The sequence below is a fragment of the Lotus japonicus genome, chromosome 1 (genome assembly GCF_012489685.1).
Source record: "Lotus japonicus ecotype B-129 chromosome 1, LjGifu_v1.2".
NCBI lineage: Eukaryota > Viridiplantae > Streptophyta > Magnoliopsida > Fabales > Fabaceae > Lotus > Lotus japonicus.
The window spans coordinates 30,426,807-30,446,609 of NC_080041.1; positions in this window are offsets into that span (position 1 = coordinate 30,426,807).

Below are 19,803 nucleotides of genomic sequence, written 5' to 3' on the forward strand. Positions count from 1 at the left end.
AGAGATGTAGCTTTGTTCCAGCTCCTTGCCTTGTTGTTGTCGAGAAGGCTCCATCGGGCTTTGTTGACTGGCTGAGAATTCAACCACACAAACTCACGCAAATTCTCGCAGAAAATCGAACTGCTCCCAATCGAATCGTGGATCGCACAGGATCTGTATCACAATCTTCCAAGAAATACTGCAAAGAAGACGAGCTTCACGCAACTGAATCACGTTCCACGTAGTCCGGGAATTGAAATCTACCGTTCCCCACAGACGGCGCAAATGTTCTCGCCAAGAACATAGAATCAAGGCATAGTGCCAAGAGTGTGTGGAATGTGATCGGAGATTTTAGAGAGGTGAGCTCTTAACTGCTTAGAGAGAGAAAATATAACTGAATTTCAATGTTGTTATTGTCAAATGAGCTAAGAGTCCCTTACAATTGGTGACCGTCCCCTATTTATAGATTTGGGGTTGGGCCTTCGTGCCTTTAATCTGTCAAAATGGGCCGTTTGGGCCTTAGGGAGAGCGGCCCAAGGTCCAGGCATGTTTCGCGCCTAAGGCTGAGTCCCCTGGGGTCTCGCCAAGTCCATGGACCAATCTTCTTCAACTGTTATCCATACTTAACAGTAAGTCTGAATGACAAGAACATTCTTGATGTTCTAATATATATATATATATATATATATATATATATATATATATATATATATATATATATATATATATATATATTCACACTTTTCAATGAACTGAATGCAACAGGAAGAGCTACCTGATAACAAAATTATATATCATCCCACAAGTGGGTTAGCCTAAAATTAAGGTAAAGCTAGTGGTGGATCCAAATTTCTCGAAGAGCATCCAACACATGATCATGGTTACACATCTGCTGGAAATGAAACGTAGAAAACAAGAAGAAAGTGCAATATCTAGTGGGATTGGATGTGTCTTCCAACCCATGTTGTGTAGCACATGGACACTTGTTCAATTAACCTCAAAAATCCACCTCCATTGGATTTTCATCCCTTATCCAATTTAATTTCCACCGATCAATTCCATCATTATTTGATATATTTAGACTATCAATAGTTCATAAGTAAAAAAGAAACTATCAAACCATACTATCCTTGTAAGTTGTAACCGACACACTTTGGCTTCAAACCATGTGGTAAGATTCGTCTTTTAATACAATAATGTATGTCTAAAAAAAAAGGAACTTAGATAAACAACACGATGCCGCCTCTATTGCTTGTCAATTTGATTAGTCCCACCAATATCTCCGACACAGAAGATGGTAGTGCAATCCGTACGTACATGTTTGTTTGTATTTGATTTGAGAATAATGCAAAAAAATTCTCATCTTATATTTGATTATTCAAATTCGTTTGAGAAGCGTTTTGTAGATAGGTTTGATAGACATCTTCCGATGAGTCCGGATATGCTGTATGAGCTTTGTTCCATATTTGTTATAGTTTTTCAAATAAAATAGAACATGACAAAATATTCCTACAGTAAATTTTAGTTCCCTAAAAAAATGGAAGCAAGGAAAACAAAAATTCACTCTAAAACATTAAAACAGACAAGAATACGCATAACTTAATTATATTTTAAACTTTTTCATTATATAATAAAATATTAAAAATAAATTATACATATAAAATTTATTAGAAATTAATAGAAGTACAAAATTATTTTGTGTTTATATATATTTACAATTAAAAGTTATTAATGTTTTCAAAATATTAGTAGTTGTTATAAATTTACTAATTTAGTACGAAAAATTTCTTTAAAATTAAAATAATAATCTTTTTTTTTAACTTTTATATGAGAATTTTCAAAATCATATATGCATGCAATAATCTGTTGAGTTCAATTTGTTATGCTCAATGAAATATTAAATATGACAGAATTATACTAGATACATCTATTGAGTGAGAGAAAGGTAGCTTCTCCATAGATATATTCTTCATTTTTCATATGGATAGGGATCCCTAGATTTCCGTCACTACGGATTGATTGTCTCTACCTAACTACATGGTAGAGGTCTAGGGAGCGCAATTGCTAGAGCACGGGAGAATGACGAGTAATGATTTCTGCAAGAGCAGCCGGACGGAAGGAAAGTGATCGTCACAGAGGAAGTCAGCCTATTAAGTGCAGCTAAGCTAATTTTATGCGCCGGAGAAAGCCAGGTGCTGGAGGTAAGCTCTATTCTATTCGACCCGGAGCATTAATAGGCTAGCTCTATATCTCAATTGTATATAATTCATTTATAGTTTTTTATAACCATTAAGATTGTAGTTATGTTTTTGTCTTAGAGTTAAAAAACACACAATACACATAATATTTTTTTTTCTAGTCTATTTTGTTATATTATGTCCATATATAGGAGGCGTTCGGTAAAATTATGTCCGACGAGCCCAATAACAACAAAAACCATGTCGTCAGTTTTCTGTCAGTAAAATTATATTATTGACAGCTTTTAGGGGTTACCGACAACTTTTGACTGTCGATAATTAACGATTTTCTTGTAGTGATGCTACTGATCACTGTCAGGGAGTGGGTATGTGAGTGAGAGGGGGGAGGTGGGGAGGTGGGGCAGGGTAGAAGCAAGGCACTAGGTTGAAAGGTGTGGCGAGGCGACTAGGCGACACTGTGGGAGGTAGGGGCGGCGCGAGGCACTGGTGAAGGTTAGGGAGAAATGAGATGTTTGGGTTTGATGGTGGATGGGGATTATAAGATCGATGGGTGGAAAAAACCTTCATAGATTAGGGTTAGCCAACCGACGCTCTGTTGTGGACCTACGAAATGGGTCGGATTGAGTTCAACTTAGCGTTGGTCAGATCAGACGCTAAGTTGGTCGGTAAAATTAGCGTCAATGCTAAACTGCTGATAATTGACGTTGGACATACACTAAGTTGGTTTATTGTTTTAGCGTGTTTCTTAGCCGACACTAATTCCGATCCAACTTAGTCGACACTATCCTAAAGTGTAATTAATTTTTCATTTGATGTGTCGTTTTGACTGACGCCAAAGAGAGAAAATTAGCGATGTCATAGGGTCGACGCTAATTTTTTATGCTAAAACGAGTATTTCTGGTAGTATTCGTTTTCATTATACTCATTTTCATTTGTATATATCTTTTTATATCATTAAGCTGCCTATAATATGTTTAAATTTGGTGTCTTCAAATATTTATGCTCTTAATTGACACCGGATCTATTCATTAATTTCATTTTAGGCTTAAAAGCATTTGTTGCCCCTGATGTTTCATGTTTGTGCAAAAGACACCCCTCATCTATTTTTGTCAATGTTTGTACCCTCGATAGTTCTAAAAAGTGTAACGAGTACCATTCCGTCAGTTTGACGTTAGAAAACTAACAGAGGGGCTGACGTGGATTTTTTTTATTCTCCTAATTGCCACGTGTATTATAATAATAATTAAAAAGAAAAAAAAAAGTCAGCGTTTCCGTAAAAAATCAGCATCTTCTTCTTGTTTAGAAAAAAAATCAGTGTTCCATAAAAAAAATCAGGGTTTTCTTAAAAAATCAGTACATAATCATATAAAGAATACATCCCCAAATTTAAAAAAAAACCCAAATCCCAAAATTCTTAAATCCCTAAATCAGAAAATACATCCAGATTCATCTTCTTCTTCTTTGAACACATCCAGTTCCACAGCTTCTTCTTCCTTTGGGTCATGTCCCTTTAATGAAATTGGTGCCACAACATGAAAATCTCTTCATCATCCCTTCCAAAACGAAACCCCTCATCTTCGTCTTCTTTCTCTTCACCTCAGGATAAGGATGCGGTGGAAGAAACACTTCATATCAGAGGAGAAGGATTGGAGTAGTAGAGTTTTGGTTGAAACACTTCATATGTGTGTGAAGAAATAAACAGATCTAGGTGAGATCGAGATCGAGAACGGGAAAACGGGAAGAGATCAAGAGAACTGGAAGAGATTGAGACCACAGGGATGAGTTTCAGTCATGGCCTTTGTTCAGGGATGAGTTTCAGGCATGGCCTTTGTTTAGGGATGGGTTTCATCTTTCTTCTCCTCTTCTGTCTCAGGAAGAAGAAGAGAGGGTGCTGCAAGAACCAAACCATGTTTATCATCATTCAGTTTCTTCTTCCCATTCTTCTCTCGTCCTCTTCTTCTTATGACCGAAATTTTTCTTGGTCCCTGAGAGAAGGCAAGATCGATGCTTTGCCTTTTGGGTTTTCTGATTCTCTCTTGATGGGTTTTCAGAGGTTGGGTTTGGGGTTGGGAAGCGTGAGGGAGGGAGGTTGGGGTTGGGTTTTCTGTTTCTCTTTCTTGCTGGGTTTGCTCTGTTTCTTTTTCTTGCTGGGTTTTTTCATGTGTTTAAAAGATGAATATGAATGGTTGAGAATGAGTTTTTCTGGGTTAATGTTATGATTTTTGGTTGAATATGAAGATGTTAATTTTTTGGTCTAACTTATGCTCTTTTCCTTTGTTGTTCCCGTCTGAGAAGAGTTATTGATGATGGCAATTAAGAGTATGAAGATGAAAGATTAGGGTTAACAAATTGATTAAGGGTTTTTTAAAAGATTTAATTAAAAAAAATTACTTATTTCATGTTGGGTTGGTTATTTTACTGATATTTAAATTCCCCTCTTTTTTCTTTCTTTTTTCTTTTTTAGCTACTATAATACATGTGGCAATTAGGAGAATAAAAAAATCCACGTCAGTCCTTTCGTTAGTTTTCTAACGTCAAACTGACAGAAGAGTACCCGTTACACTTTTTATAATCAACAAGGGTACAAATATAGACAAAAATAAATAGGGGGTGTCTTTTACACAAACATGAAATATCAGGGGCAACAAATGCTTTTAAGCCTTCTTTTTAATTAACACTCTATTATATGAATTTGAGCTATCTTTATCTTTAGAGAGTGAAGCTGTCACTCTCACTAGTATCTCAACGAGTCCATCTTTAGTATTCTATCTTTCCGCTTATTGGATAATATATAAATTTCTCACACTACTGAAATTCTCTAAAGTACATTTTTTATTATCTCTTCTCTCAATTGATTTTTAATCTCAAATCCAAAAACTTGAAATTTTTTTGTCTAAATATAGTTGTTATATTTAATATAAATTTAAATTTAATTCTTATAATTTTCATATTTTAGAATATATATTTAACACCAATAGAAAATGAAAAATAGAACAAATTAAGGGCAAAGGGCCACTAGTCACTACTCATTGAAAAAATAAGGATATTCTCATGTGATAATTTTCTCAGGTTTTCTCATATTAAATTGTGTATATGTTTCTCTTTCATTTGCATTATATTAGAAATATGTGAGATCTTAAAATATTTCTGAAAAAATAGATAAAACAATTTTTACTTAATATTTATCAATATTGTCGTGTAACATAAAAGAATGTTAATACGAGAGGAGTGACTAGTGGCCCTTGAATATAGCAAAGTCGTTTTCTAATGAGTAGTTACTAGTGGCTGTTAATCAGTTCTCTTATTTCTCAGTCCACGTGTCCCTTAATTTGTTAAGCGGTCCCTTTATAACCTAACCACTAAAAGTAAGCCCCAATAGCTGCAGGTCCACTGTGACTGTGAAGAAGTAGTAGCTAGGATATTTTACAAAAAGCACAATCACGTGCATTAAAATTAAATGAACCCCTCTTTCAAAAAAAAAAATTAAATGAACCCCACAACCCATATTTTCATTTGAATCCTGATATGGTCGGTTCACTACGAGACGGAGCATTCAAGAGTACTATTTATTCATTCTTGGTTTTAAAATTCAATTGAAGTGCTTGAGAATAAATGGACTATGATGTAGATTTCATATGTGCATAAAATGGCTTTATCATTGAAACGACAAGATGAATAGAACAATCTTCAAATTTGAAAACCAATTTGCAGAATGGGGTGTTCAAAACTTCGTTTACGGTTATTTGTATGTGGCGTTTTGAAAACGATTTTTCTGAAAATACTATATTTAACAAGTTATATTAGTTGATCAGATGAACTCAATCAAATCACTGTTACATTGTTGATTGTATAAAAATGGTAAAACTCCAAAGGGAGCTGGAAGGAGAAGAAGATGTCTCATGGTTGTCCTATGTCATCACGCGTAGGAGGGTCCCTGTAAAAAGAGGTGTTCGCGGATTGAATTGGATCGGTTTTGAGGAGAAAAATCATCCGATCCGATCTCATCGGTTTTATGATTTTGTCATCCAATGAATTTTTTACTAAATTCAAATCCGAACCAATCCGATCCAATTTATAGCGGTTTGGATTGGATTGGATTGGATTGTTCGGTTTTTGTTTCACTTTTTTATACTTTGAAATTGTGTTGTATAAATTTTAAAAATATATAATATATGATAAATACAATGATACATAATTTATAACATTAATATAACATTCATAAATTATAACATAGTCAACATATTTTAAAATTATGATTATAATTGTTTACTTTGATGCATGTATATAGTAAACTTTGATGCATGTGTGATATAATCAATATATATACAATAAATATGTACTATGTAAGTGTAAATGGAATGATATATGTATAACTAAAAGTATACATATTTGTGAATGTTCGGTTTGGATTGGATTGGTTGGGTTTTGGAAATCAAATCCGAAATCTGATCCGATCCAATAAATAATTTCGGTTATTTCAATTTCCAGTTCGTTTGGTTTTCGGTTTGATTGGATTTCGATTTTTTTAGATCGGTTTGTCGGTTTTGTTTGGATTGGTTCGGTTATGAACATCTCTACCTGTAAAGACACTCCTATGCTTAAGTTAGAAGCATACGATTTTTGGGAATTTCTCTAAATTGAAGGAATTAAGTGTCCGTGCCTGTTTGATTTTTGGGTCTAGCCTTTTACACGTGAGAGTGCGTCGACAAGGTCCCTAGGATTGTAATTAGTGCTTGCTACGATGACAAATCTCATTCGTTGGGTTCCTTGTCATCTCTAGAGGTCTAAGAGTTAAGGTGGCCTCGTGAGTGAGACATGGAGTTTTGAGATCCACACCTACATATGAAGCTAGGTGGAAGGGCTCGTGATGGGATGTTGTGAGGTCATATAAACGTCTTTGATACTTAGGCCTTAATACAGGTGGTAGTCCAAATGAGAGCAATCGAGGTTCCTTCAGAGATGGTATACAATCTTTTTTTTTTCAAAAAAGCATAATGTCATATCATAAAAAAGAGATTCAGTACAAGCACAAGCTAGATAAAAGCATGTCAAAGAGAAAACAAAAGCTACAGCTCTAGAAGCTAAAGAAACAAGGCAAACATTTCCTAAGGGAAGAAAAGGAATGACAACAGACAAAGATAAGCAACTACAAAGCTAGGAAAAAGACAAAATTAAAGAGTCTAAAAAAAGCAGCAACGTTAACAAAAAAACAACGAGTTCAGCGGCTGTACAAGGGTCTTCACCATTAGTAAACCGCACTCCATGGATCCCAGCACATCCAAGTAGCCACCACCGGTGAAGGAGACAAGAAGGATAAAGCAGCTAAACTGAACATCCAAGACCATCAATTTCCCTTTTGATTTTCAAATTCTTTAGACATTTGAAAAGACTTGGGCAAGTAAGCGTTGTCATGCATCTATTAATGCCCTCATTTCCTCTATTCACTTGGTTGGTTGTGGTGCTTCGTGATTCATGCCGCTCAGTAATGGTGACGTTTCGACTGGGTGGGAATGGGCCTCGCTTAAGGGATTCCTCACCCTTTTGCGAAGCAAAGATTTTATTGTTGAGGTTATTTGTTTTTCGGTGGCTTTGTGGGCGTTCAGTGGTGATGCCTTCTCCCTTCTGGCGCAATCTTTGCGGTGTTTCTGTGACTTTCAACTAACTATTTGCTCCCTTCTTAAGTTAATAATTTGCTTTGGTTGTCTGATGCGAGTGGTTCTGATTGGTTGCAGTCGGAGACTCGGTGGTTTCCACCACAAAAAAGGGTGTCTACATCCTCATCTATGGAGGGGCGGGGTAAGGTGTTGAGCCCCACTTTTTTCTTGTTAGACGTTCCTTTTTACTTTGTCCATCGTACATTTTGCCTTGATCAGCCCTGCCTCTACAGGTGTTCTAAGGATTGGTATGGGTAACGAGTTGAAGATAGGTGGTGGTGGGCGATCAAAATCAAAGGAGAAAGTGTCTAAGGAAAAATCGGTGAAGTTTATTTCTAAGAAGAAGAGACAAAAGGCCGAGTTTTTTTTTTTTTTTTGATAAGCAGACAAAAGGCCGAGTACGAGTGGGTGTATCGAGAGGTGCTTGAATGTCAGTCTCATCATGCTAGTGACGACCATCTCCATTTCTACCGATTAGGCTTTATATTTGAGCACCATGTGGGATTCGGGTTCAAGTTGTTCTCGCTTGCCTCTTCCAAGCGGGTGTGTTGTAACCTTATGTGGGAATCTGTATGCACGTTTTCACTATAAAGAAGATGTAGGTGTGGCTCTCTTTCACAAACTTTGAGATGAAGATGTTGTGACACCTGCGGGTGGCTTTGTCGCAGTTTCACCCGGGTGGTTGAGCCTTCATGAAAGGTTTCCAATTGTGGCGGGGGTCCTTGATGATGGCCCACAACCATATATTAAAGAGAACCCACCGACCATGGAGTCGTTTATCTTAGAGGATGGCCCGTAAGTGGCTCAAACGTAGTCGGAGCAGGATTCCCAATAAGAGGATCCTCAACCAAACAAAAAGTGAAGGTGTGAGGATCCTCAACAGAAAGTGAAGCAGAAACGTACCATGTCTTGTAGGGAAGATGTGCATATTTGGGAAGGAAGTTGGAGTTCCTCCATTGTTTTCTCTCGTGTGAATATTTATTCTAAGTCAAAGCCGAAGCAAGCATCAGAGCATGAGCAAGTAGTTCAGTTAGCGCCTTCGGGTCAGCAAGTGTCTCGACCCCACATTCCATTGGGGATAATGAGGCTCTCAATTCGCAACACCTTAACCAAATCGACATGCTCTATCATCTGGGATAACAAGATTTGATCACTCACCTGAACTTGGTGATTTGCAACCTGTTGCAGGCGGTTTCCTTCAGGTGTCAACTTCAATTATATGTGACTCCCTATGTTTTGGATAAAGAGTAGACGATTAGGGGAAATAGATTGTCTAGCGGGGTGCTAAGATTGCTGAGTATAAGGGAAAGGTGAAGAACTAGACTTACATCGTCGACTAACTAAATAATGAGAAATTCATTTGCAGCAGACGAGGGGGGACTTTAACATGATGGAGAAGTGGGCTTAGGAGCAGTTGAGTGATTGTGAAGAGAGGTTTTGTCGACTGAAGTATCAATTTACCATCATCAAAGATCATACTAAGGTCAGGCAAGGAGACCTGGAAGTTGCAAAGCGGGAGAACCTCGCATTCAAGAGTCTTGTCATGGATCATGCTAAGGTAATTTATGAGTGGGAGGCCAAGGTTTCTCAATTGGAAGAGGAGGGTGCCATTTGCCAAAGTGGAGGGATAAAAGGTTAAGTTGTAGGCATAGGTTCATCGAATCCACAAGCCCTTTTTTGAAATGGTTGTGGCATAGTTGAAGGTTGTGAACCCTAACTTGTTCACCAATCACGTGTTTCTCAAGGGCAGATTAACATCGTGAAGGAAACCAAGTTTGTACTGGTGTACCCCATCGAAGACATTCCCCCATCCTTAGTTTTTTTTTTTGGCTTATTAGCACTTTTGGTCCCCCAGGATTGCAAAATGTGCAAATGAAGTCCCTAAACTTTAAAAATAGCATTCTGTGTCCTCGACGTTATTCTGCGTCAACACTTTTAGTCCCTCTTCAGTTTTCCATCCAAAATTTAACGTTTTGAAGGACAAAAATGTAATCAAACAAAATAAAAACCCAGAAAATTCTCTCTCCATCTTATTCCACCGTCTTCTTCATAGAATTTTGATGTGTGCATGATCTCTGAACCAAGCAGTCAATCTCCAATAAACTTAAATATAAGTTAATCAAACATGATAAGTCAAAAAGGAATTTAATTGACAGAGTTCATGGTCCAATTGTGCACTAGATTATTACATCTCTCACAAGCATTGAAGTTAGGATCAAAATTCAGTGGTTGTACGATGGACCCATTCAAGAAATTAATGCTTGTTCTTCGTAATCATCGAGCATCTCATCATTCGCACCCAGGAAGGGTAATATTCCTTCCGTTCAACGGTGGTTTCGCCATTGAAGCTGACATATTCTCACTCACATGTATGCAATAGGGACTGGATGGATGTTTTGATGGATTGATCCAAAATAAAATAAAAACCCAGAAAATTCTTTCTCTCCATCTTCTTCCACCATCTTCTTCATGCAGATCTAAGGCGACATGGGACGAGATCTGGTCATCACAGGCGAGAGAGAAGAGTCGAGTGGGAAAGGATCTGGTTGTCCTTGGTTTTGGTGATGGGGCTAGATCTGGTTCTTGTGCGAAAGAGAAGAGATGCAGCCGAAGATAATGAGATTTGGTGGTGGTGTTTAAGGGAGGGGGCGAGGTTGTTGGGAGAAGGGGAGGTGGTGGAGAGGAAACTCGTTGTGTTTGGGATAGAGAAGCAAATTTCTGGGTTTGGGTTTTTTTTTTTTGTTCTGATTTTGGTGGTGGAAATGAAGATGATGAGGGATTAAGGTGTTAAATATTGGATGCAGTGAAGTTTGATTTTGAAGTTTAGTGTAAAACACCTGATATTTTGAGGTTTGATTTTTTGGGTTTGTAGAACTTTGTTTTTCTGGAAAATATTTGAAGAATATGATGAAGATGATCAATGAAAAAGATGAAGAAGTGGTGAAATTTTCTGGAAAATTCAGAAACCGTTAAATGTTGGATGGAAAACTGAAGAGGGACAAAAAGTGTTGACGGAGAATAATGTCAGGGACACAGAATGCTATTTTTAAAGTTTAGGGACTTTGTTTGCAGTTTTTACAATCCTGGGAGACCAAAAGTGCTAATAAGCCTTTTTTTTTATTCTAACTATAAGGTGAATTTGTACTTCTACATTACATTTTTGTATCTTGTTTAGGTGTTTTTGCCCTTGGTATGCCTCACACATAGATGATGTTATTTGTGTTATGCTATCTGCCTAATTGTGTTTTCCTTCTTGTCTTTGGGTGCCTTCATTATTTTGCTTAGCTTCGCGATCCCAGTGGGTTCCCAATTTTTTAACACTTAGGATTTTTTTTTGAAACTGGGACTCACCTAAACACTCGGATTTAGGAATTTGGATCTTCCTCGACTAAGCATTTAGACACTTTTAGAGGTTTAGACTCGCCTAAATGATCAGGTGAAGGGTCATTGTTGTTCCTTTGTTGTCATCAATTTTGTTAAAAACAACCTGATGTCCTAGCCGATGTTGTGACATCTGACTTGGTGAAGGCCAGGACATCCGCCCCTGCTGGCATGCAGGTGGGTCCCTTATGGTTATGTTTTATGGTACGTTTTGTGCTTACTTGAAGGTCAAGTAACTGATTGTTGGGAGCCAATTGCGGGTTGTTGATTGTTGGAACAAATCTGTGATTAAAAGATTTGTTTCTATTTTTATTTGTTGATAGCTCATATCAGATTTTGGAAGATACTTTACTGATGTGAGTTGGATCAAAGTGCTCTTCAGCCCAAAGAAACCCTAGCCGTCTCTGCTGAAGTATATATTTAGACAAAGACCTGAAGCTTGAAGTTGATTGGGAGAATTATCTTGAAGATCAAGCGTTCTTAAGAGTGTAAGTTGTTCTTTGTCTTTGTTAGTTGTGAACTCGTCTTGCTCACTGATTCTATAAAGTGAGACTGAGTTCTGTTTTGTGTTTGAGTGTCAAACAAACCTTGTGTTATTGTTACCAATCACTGTGGCAGTGATTGAGGAAAAGTGAGAGGGGCTCTCATACTTAGGCTGTGGTTCTAAGTAGAATACCACTGGGTAGATTAGGTTAAGAACAATGAACTTGATGTGTTCATGTGTGTCTGTAATATCTAGTTCTTGAGATAATGGAATTCCTTTTCATTGGGCGAAAGCTAACCAGACGTAGGTGTAGTTTCACCAAACTGGGTTAACAACTTCCTGTGTCTTGGTTCTTTTAGTTGTTTGTTGTTTTTGTGTTCATGCCTTTCAGTCGTATGATGTTCTAATCGATTGTCCCAGCATCGTGCAGGACATTTGTTCTAAGGGATCTAGAATTCAATTGGTATCAGAGCAGGCACCCCTGTTCTGTGTGGGTGAGCTCCAGGGAGATATTTTCTTGATCTCATGGACAATAAGGAGGGAGGATCGATCAACAGGCCACCAATCCTGGATGGCTCCAATTATGATTACTGGAAGGTTCGAATGATAGCCTTTCTCAAGTCTATTGATATCAAAACTTGGAAGGCTGTTGTCAAAGGCTGGAAGCATCCTGTCAAAGCTCAAGCAGAGGGAAGTACATCTACTCCTGAAGAAAAACCTGAGGATGAATGGACAAGTGCTGAAGAAGAAGCTTCTCTGGCAAACTCAAAAGCAATGAATGCTATCTTCAATGCTGTGGACAAAAACATGTTTAGATTGATTAATACTTGCACTGTTGCCAAAGATGCTTGGGAGATTTTGAAAACAGCACATGAAGGTACAACCAGGATGAGGATGTCTAGACTCCAAATGCTTACTACACGTTTTGAGAACTTGACAATGACAGAAGATGAGACTATTTCTGAATATCACATGCGTGTGCGTGATCTGTCAAATGCTTCATTTGCTCTGGGAGAACCTATGTCAGATGAAAAGCTTGTGAGGAAAATCTTGAGGTCTGTAACCAGCAAGTTTGCAATGAAGGTCACTGCTATTGAAGAAGCTCAAGATATTAGTAGTTTGAAAGTGGATGAGCTGATTGGTTCTCTGCAGACTTATGAGTTAAAGTTGGGTGAAAAACCTGAAAAGAAGACCAAAAGCATTGCTTTTGTATCCAACACCACTGAAGGAGATGATGCTGATAGTGAAAGTGAGAATCTATCTGAAGCTCTGGCACTTCTTGCTAGAAAATTCAACAGAGCTCTAAGGAAGATAGACAGAAGGACTAGGCCAAATGTCCAGGACATTAAGTCAGACAACTCTAAATCCTACAACTCCCAGCGAAAGGTCAAAGAAGAGGACAAATCAGGCCTAAACAAGGGTGTTCAGTGTCATGAATGTGAGGGTTATGGTCACATTAGATCTGAGTGTGCAACCTACTTGAAGAAACAAAAGAAAGGCATGGTAGTGACATGGTCAGATGAAGATACTGAGGATGACGAAGAGTTATCTGCCAACAAAGTTAATGCCTTCTCAGGGACTGTCAATGACTCAGATTCCAGTGGTGATGAAATGACATTTGAGGATTTGGAAGAGACTTACAAACTCCTACATGTTAAATGGAAGGAAACTTGCAAACATCTGAAGGAGCAAGAAGATGAGATGAAACAAGTTAAGACTGAAAATGAAAACCTAAGGGAGACCATTGATAAACTGCAAGATGATTTGGATAAATGGAACTCAAAATTAAAGGATCTTGAAACTGTTGAAAAAGCCAAGCTTCTGTTAACTATAGCTGATCTTCAAGAGAAAGTAGCTACATTGACAGCCAAACTGGAAAATACCTACAAGTCAGTGCGTATGCTGAACAGTGGATCTAATATGCTTGAAGAGATTCTGGAAGAAACAAGCAAGCAAGGAAAGATTGTTAAAGGCATTGGTTTCAGTTACCAGTCTGAGAGTAGAGGAAATCAGAAAGCATCAAGGAAGTTTGTAAGAGCTAAGGAAAACTCTGAGTTTAAAAACCCAGAGAACTATCAGAGGTCAAGCCCGATGTCACAACATATGCCTCCACATCCTACTACTCAGAAGGCTACTGCTCAAATTCCATGGAGATGTCATTATTGTGGTAGGTTTGGTCACATTAAGCCCTACTGCTTCAAGCTATACGGATATCCTCAGATCCAGAAGGTTCTCAAGACATCTAAGAAAGCTTGGGTACCCAAAGGAGAAGTTTCATGTCTTATAGCACACACATCTTTTAGAGTCTCATCAAGTGAAGACTGGTATTTTGATAGTGGCTGCTCAAAACACATGACTGGGAATAAGGAGTATCTGGAAAATCTCAAGGAATACTCCAGTAAATCAGTCACCTTTGGAGATGGTGCTAAAGGAAAAATCAAAGGCATTGGGAAGTTGGTAAACTCTGTATCTCCTAGTCTGAACAACGTTCTTCTTGTCAAGGGGTTGGCAGCAAATCTAATCAGTATAAGTCAGTTGTGTGATCAAGATCTGGATGTGAAGTTTAGCAAGACTGAATGCATGGTTACCACTAGTGATCAAGAGATTGTGATGAGAGGTGTCAGGTCCAAAGACAATTGCTACATGTGGATTCCACAAAAGAAAGCCCAAGTGTCTAGATGTTTGATATCAAAAGTGGATGAGTTGAATCTATGGCACCAACGTTTAGGTCACATCAATCTCAAGAGTATGCAGAAAGTTATCTCTAAAGATGCTGTACGAGGGCTACCAAAACTGAAAATAGATGAAGAAAAGATATGTGGAGAATGCAAGATTGGAAAGCTGACCAAAACATCTCATGCAAAGCTTCAGCATCCAACTACAACAAAAGTCCTTGAACTTCTTCACATGGACTTGATGGGACCCATGCAGGTAGAAAGTCTAGGAGGTAAGAAATATGTTTATGTCTGTGTTGATGATTATTCCAGGTTCACTTGGATTGACTTCATGAAGGAAAAATCAGAAACCTTTGACATATTCAGAAGGCTATGTCTGAAACTTCAAACTGAGAAGAATTGCTCTATAGTAAGAATCAGAAGTGATCATGGAAGAGAGTTTGAGAACTCCAAATTCTCTGAATTCTGTGATTCAGAAGGAATAAGCCATGAATTCTCAGCTCCAATTACACCTCAGCAGAATGGAATTGTTGAAAGGAAAAACAGGACTCTTCAAGAATCCACCAGGGTTATGCTTCATGCAAGGAAGATTTCCAACAAGTTCTGGGCAGAAGCCATGAACACAGCCTGTTACATTCACAATAGAGTAACCATTAGAGCTGGAACCACAGTCACTCTATATGAACTCTGGAAAGGAAGGAAGCCAACTGTGAAACACTTTCATATCTTTGGGAGTAAATGTTATATTCTGGCTGATCGTGAACAAAGAAGAAAGCTAGATCCTAAGAGTGATGAAGGAATTTTCATAGGATACTCTACAAACAGCAAAGCTTACAGAGTGTACAATTCTCGAACAAAGGTAATGATGGAATCTTTAAATGTCTCTATTGATGATCAACCAAATGAAAGAGAAGACACTGGTGCAACTGAAGATGATGATGGTCCACATGTCACAGCCGATGTCCCAACTATTGACCTCGACATTGAATCAGAAACCAGTTCTGATGAGCAAGATCACCAGATGACCTCTGCAAATAAAGCTCCATCGATCAGAATTCAAAAGAATCATCCTCAAGAGAATATTATTGGTGACCTCAAAGAAGGAGTTACTACCAGGGCTAGAAGCTACATTGCTCATGAATGTTTTATATCCAAGTTAGAACCCAAGAATGTCAAGGAGGCTCTGACAGATGAATACTGGATAAATGCTATGCAAGAAGAACTTGCTCAATTCAGAAGAAATGAAGTATGGGATCTCATTCCTAGGCCTGAGGGAGTAAACATCATAGGAACCAAGTGGATTTTCAAGAACAAGTCAGATGAGAATGGTGTAGTAACTAGAAACAAAGCAAGACTGGTGGCTCAAGGATATACTCAGATTGAAGGAGTGGACTTTGATGAAACCTTTGCTCCAGTGGCTAGGTTGGAATCCATAAGACTTTTGCTTGGTGTTGCCTGTCTTTTGAAGTTCAGATTATTCCAAATGGATGTCAAAAGTGCCTTTCTAAATGGTTATCTGAATGAGGAAGTTTATGTTGAACAGCCAAAGGGATTCATAGATCCACATCATCCTGAACATGTCTACAAACTCAAGAAAGCCTTGTATGGATCAAAACAGGCTCCTAGAGCTTGGTATGAACGCCTTACAGAGTTTCTGGTGAGCAATGGTTATTGCAAGGGAGGAATAGACAAGACATTATTTGTGAAAAATGAAAGAGGAAAACTCATGATTGCACAGATATATGTTGATGATATTGTGTTTGGTGGGATGTCGAACGCGATGGTGGAACATTTTGTCCAACAAATGAAGTCAGAGTTTGAGATGAGCTTAGTTGGTGAATTGAACTACTTTCTGGGACTTCAGATCAAACAAATGGAAGACTCCATGTTTATTTCCCAGAGTAAGTATGCTAGGGGCATCGTCAAGAAATTTGGACTTGAAAAATCTAGACATAAAAGGACTCCTGCTGCTACACATATCAAGCTGTCTAAAGACAATCAGGGAGAGGATGTTGATCAAAGCTTATATAGAAGCATGATTGGAAGTTTGTTGTACCTCACTGCTAGCAGACCTGACATTACCTTTGCTGTTGGTGCTTGTGCAAGATATCAAGCTGCTCCAAAGACCAGTCATCTCTTACAAGTGAAAAGAATCATTAAGTACATAAATGGTACTTGTGACTATGGGATTCTTTATACAAATGATACTAATTCTTCTCTTGTAGGGTATTGTGATGCAGATTGGGCAGGGAGTGCTGATGATAGAAAGAGTACATCTGGAGGGTGTTTCTTCTTTGGAAACAACTTAATCTCTTGGTTTAGCAAGAAGCAAAACTGCGTGTCTTTATCCACAGCTGAAGCTGAATATATAGCTGCTGGAAGCAGTTGTACTCAATTTATTTGGATGAAGCAGATGCTCAAGGAATATGAAGTTGAGCAAGATGTCATGACATTGTACTATGACAATTTGAGTGCTATCAATATTGCCAAGAACCCTATACAACACAGCAGAACTAAACACATAGATATCAGACATCACTTCATCAGGGAATTAGTGGAGGATAAAATTGTTACTTTGGAACATGTCCCCACAGAGAGACAATTGGCTGACATCTTTACCAAACCCTTAGATGCTGCTACATTTGACAAATTAAGAGGAAATCTTGGGATTTGCCTCTTCGAAGAAGCATAGCAATTAAAGCCCCTTTTCTGTCTAACGGCTAGTTTCCTCGTAACTGCTATTAACTGTCGTTGTGATATCATTGCTTCCTTCTCACTCAACTGCTATATAATCATAACCAATGGCTTCATCAAAATCTCATCACAAGTTGCCAATCTTGCTCTAAGAATTTCTGGTTCTCATCACTTACATTTCTCTCAATTTCTTGTATTTGTCCGTTTGCTTTACCAGTTCATCATGTCTTCAAGCAAGAAAGAGTCTGTGAAAGGAAAGATAGAGAGAACTGCTGGTGGTGCTAGGGTTATGGGTTTGCACACAAGTTCTTCCACTCAATCTAAGAAGAACTCAAGAACTCCTTCCAAGAAGCACTACAAGTCTCGTGCAACCCCAATTCAAAACCCACAAGCCCCTGTGCCTGAGGAAGCCTCCAACACTTCTGTCTCTGCAAATGATGAAGACGATGTCGCGACATTGTCTGATAAGCCTGCCAAGGAAGTTTCACTCTCAAAGGATTCTTCCTCTTCATCCAAGAGTTCTGATTCCAAGGCTGCAAACTCAACGGATGTTTTGTCAGAGGAATCGATGAAGACCCCTCCTATTGTTCATGATGTCTCTGATGATGAAGATTCAGAGGATGTGCCTCTGGCGAGTGTTGCTGCCAGAATGCTTAAGCGAAGAAGAGCATTTGTTGAAGAAACCCCTGTTGTCAAGAAGAAGAAAACCAAGATCACTACTGGATCTTCAAAATCAAGGGCAACCGATGCGTCACGGAAAGGCAAGCAGAAAGCTGTGGAATCATCTGGGAAGAAAGCCAAGAAGACTACTGGGAAAAAGCATAAAGTTTCCAGAATTGATTTGGAGACTGAATCAGATGTTGAAGGCGATGTCCTGGACATCACTGCCTCTGAGAAGAAAATGTTCTCTGGTAAGCGTATTCCCTCAGATATTCCTAATGTTCCTCTAGATAATGTGTCTATTCATGCTCCAGAAAATGCCTTCAAATGGAAATATGTCTATCAAAGACGTGTTGCCAAAGAGAGGGAGATTGATTCTGATGTGTTAGCCTGCAAAGAGATCATTGCCTTGATTGCAAAAGCAGGGTTGAGGCAGACTGTGATGAACATAGGAAAATGCTATGACAAGCTTGTGAAGGAATTTATTGTCAATCTCTCTGATGATGTTAATAATTCTGCCAGTCCTGAATTCAGGAAAGTGTTTGTCAGGGGTAAGTGTGTGAATTTCTCTCCTGCTATCATCAACCAAACTCTTGGAAGAAGTGTGGTTGAATTTGTTGAAGAAGAACTTTCTCTGGATACGGTTGCTGAGGAATTGACTGCTGGAAGAGTAAAGAAGTGGCCTGCTAAGAAGCTTCTGTCAACTGGGGTTCTGAGTGTGAAGTATGCTATCTTGAATAGGATTGGAGTGGTGAATTGGGTTCCCTCTAACCATACTTCTGCTGTTTCTGCTATGCTTGCCAAGCTTCTCTATCGCATTGGGACTGAAATTACTTATGACTTTGGCAACTTTGTGTTTTCCCAAACCTTGAAGCATGCAGAGACATGTGCTGTGAAACTCCCCATCTCTTTTCCTTCTTTACTGACTGCTATCATTCTGAAGCAACATCCTAATATCCTCACTGTTGATGATGTTCCTGTGCCCAAAGGCCCTCCCATCACCTTGGACCAACGGTTGTTCCTGGATCCTCATGTCCTGGACATTGATCTGCCATCCAGTAGGACATCTGTTCCTGCCTCTATGTCTGCCTCAGGCACTCACCGTGTCATTGCTGAACTTGAGGCCATTTCCAAGGAACTTCAAGAGACGATCAGGATTGCTGCTGCTAGGAAGATTAAGGTGGATGCTCTCATTCAAACTCTCCAGGGGAAAGCTGGTCAAGAGGGTGAGCATGCAGCTGATGCTGAGAAGGAAGGATCTGCAGAAAATGATGAGGAAAACTCCTCTTCTTCTGGTGTGTAGTGCTTTCCACCTTTGCCAAATTTGTGCTAAAAAGGGGGAGTAGTAGTGTGTTGTAGTTTGGTTTTTGTTCTTTTTGGTATTCTGGTTATGTTATGTAATAAGATCAGGAGATCTTTTATGTTCAAGTGCTTCAAGCTAGCTTCTGTTCAAGTGTTACCAAGTGTGGCTGTTTTAGTTTGTACTGCCTTGCATATGGGTTCTATATATCTTAGGCAGTGTTTATTTGGATGCATCTTTTGAGGGGGAGTTCCTCCGTGTTTTGGCTGTTGTGCATGCATTGGTTTGAGGGGGAGTATTTCTGATGCTGACTCTGATGATTTTGATATTTTTTTCCCTCTCTGGTAGTGAAGTTGTTTTTAGACAAAATTTGACAAAGGGGGAGATTGTTGTTCCTTTGTTGTCATCAATTTTGTTAAAAAAAACCTGATGTCCTAGCCGATGTTGTGACATCTGCCTAGGTGAAGGCCAGGACATCCGCCCCTGCTGGCATGCAGGTGGGTCCCTTATGGTTATGTTTTATGGTACGTTTTGTGCTTACTTGAAGGTCAAGTAACTGATTGTTGGGAGCCAATTGCGGGTTGTTGATTGTTGGAACAAATATGTGATTAAAAGATTTGTTTCTATTTTTATTTGTTGATAGCTCATATCAGATTTTGGAAGATACTTTACTGATGTGAGTTGGATCAAAGTGCTCTTCAGCCCAAAGAAACCCTAGCGGTCTCTGCTGAAGTATATATTTAGACAAAGACCTGAAGCTTGAAGTTGATTGGGAGAA